Raw genomic sequence first — 2,289 nt, forward strand, 5'->3', positions numbered from 1 at the left:
GTAAGCACAGGACTGCTAATCACAAGGTTGTCAGCTCTACTCCACCAACCCACTCCTTAAGATAAAGGTATCCATATGCTCTTGGAAAAATGTATAGATTTGGCCACAATACATAAGGTAAAAAAAATCAAACTAGCTGTTTCCTTATAGGACAGAGAATTTCCCCTGTGGATTTCTGAGACTATAGATCTTTATTATTTATTTATTTTTTTCCCCCCTGTGCCCATGTTTAATGAAAGCAGAAGAAAGAGGGTGGCAGCCTCAGGCCTGGATGTTGCTCTTTGCGCTGAAGTCCAGGTAGTAGAGCAGCAGGCCCACGACAGCTGCCAGCACCTCGGTGGAGACCCAGGGCCCGTTCCAGGCGCCCCGATGGTCTACATTGACTGTGAACAGGGGCTGGATGGTGGAGACATCCTCGTCGTTTCTCTGAGCCTGGTAGCGTCCTACATCCTGGCCCCGGGTCACAGGAAATTGTTTCCCCCCGACGTCAGCATAAAGAGCCATGTTCTGGACCCTATTCTTGCAGCTCAGGGAGATCTCCACGATGAAGACCGTCTCCGTGGCAATGACAGCATCTGATGTGGTGTAGTACGAGGGGTGATCTGGGGCTCCACGCAGGCCTCTGCAGGGGGACCTGAGCAGCCGGACAGGCCGGACAGCAGGAAGAGAGCCAGGGCCCCGAGAGCTACCGCCACCGCCATCGCCTATTCTCGGCCAAGAGGACAGAGCGGGCTCTAGAGCACGAGGACGGACGGGGAAGCGCGGCGTGTCAACGGCCGCGCGAACCAATTCTATTACTATTTTAAATCATTGTATTGTGGCTCTTACAGCTATTACAATCCATCCATCCATACATTGTGTCAAGCAAATTTGTACATATGTTGCCATCATTTTCAAAACATTTTCTATTTGAGCTCTTTAACGCCCTCATGAACACTTGATAATTTATTATTTTTTACGTCTTACACCAACCGCTGTCTCCCTTCACCCACTTTTCTGTTGTTTGTCCCCCTGGAAGGGGGTTACATGTTGATCATTGTCATTGGGTCCACCTATCTCCCACTTTCCCCTCAACCTCCTGGTATTGCTACTCTCATTGGTTCTGAGGGGTTTATCTGCCTTGGATTCCTTGTGTTTCCAGCTCTTATCTGTACCAGAGTACATGCGCTGGTCTAGTTGGCTTTGTAAGGTAAAATGGGGGTCATGATAGTGGGGGAGAGGAAGCATTAAATAACTAGAGGAAAGTTGTATGTTTCATCAGTGCTAAACTGTACCGTAACTGGATCATCTAAACTACAAATCTTTATGAAAGTAGAAAGCTTCATATTTCTACAGCAGTAGCTGGAGGGTTCATACTGATGACCTAGGTTAGCAGCCCAAGTGAGTCAAGATGCCACCAGGACTCATATTTAACATCAGTTATTCAAATGTTTGTCTTAGCATTCATGCATAAAAATGATAAAAAACACTTCCAGATATGTAGGGTAGCTATAAGTCAGAATCAACTTGATGAGTTTTTGTTTTAATTACCTGAATTCAGAGCCCTGATGAAACTAAGGCTAATTCAAACCCATCAGCTACAGGGTGAGGGTGGAGTAGGGGGGGAAAGATGAGGCTGTCTAGACTGTAAAGATTTGGTCTCAGGAACCCTATACAGGGTTACTAGGAGTTGCAACTGACTTGATGGTAGTGGGTTTACTACTTAGATGTAAAGAAAATATAGTGCTTAAGTTAAAAAAACAAAACCGGATTACGAAACGACACCCATACAATAAATTAATGTAAAAAGAAAAAGAAACTGTGGAAGTAACAAAAATATTAACAGTGGTTTTACATACTTTGGACACGTTGTCAGGAGAGACCAGCCCCTGGCATAGGACATCCTGTTTGGTAAAACAGGAGGGCAGAGAAAAAGGAGGAAGACCGGAAGGAGCTGGATCGACACAGTGGCTACGTGCGGGCTCGCGCAGAGGAACAATGTGAGGATGGCGCAGGGCCCAGCAGTGTTTGGTTCTGTTGTGCCTAAGGTCACTATGAGTCCAAACAGACTCCATGGCGCCTGATAACATTGCTGGGTTGAAAAATGATAAAAGTTAACTTTCTTTTGCCTTTTGTACTTTATTTTCTAAATTTTGAACAGTAGGACTCTAGTGTGTGCAGTTAGCATTTCTTTCGTCCGTTCCCCCCCCTTTTTAAAAAAAACATTATTTGGTCTAGGGCTCACCCAGCAAACATGTCATCCAGCTAAAGTTAAGTATCTTCATGAACTTTCATATCCACACTGCTAAC

The 2,289-nt window shown here is 45.3% G+C and overlaps 1 pseudogene; it reads right to left on the reverse strand.

Annotated features, from left to right (window-relative positions):
* Positions 1-227: 227 nt before the first annotated feature.
* On the reverse strand, positions 228-742 carry LOC142425641 (translocon-associated protein subunit delta pseudogene; annotated as a pseudogene).
* Between the last annotated feature and the right edge of the window lie 1,547 nt (positions 743-2,289).

The sequence above is a fragment of the Tenrec ecaudatus genome, chromosome 14 (assembly GCF_050624435.1).
Source record: "Tenrec ecaudatus isolate mTenEca1 chromosome 14, mTenEca1.hap1, whole genome shotgun sequence".
Taxonomy (NCBI): Eukaryota; Metazoa; Chordata; class Mammalia; order Afrosoricida; family Tenrecidae; genus Tenrec; species Tenrec ecaudatus.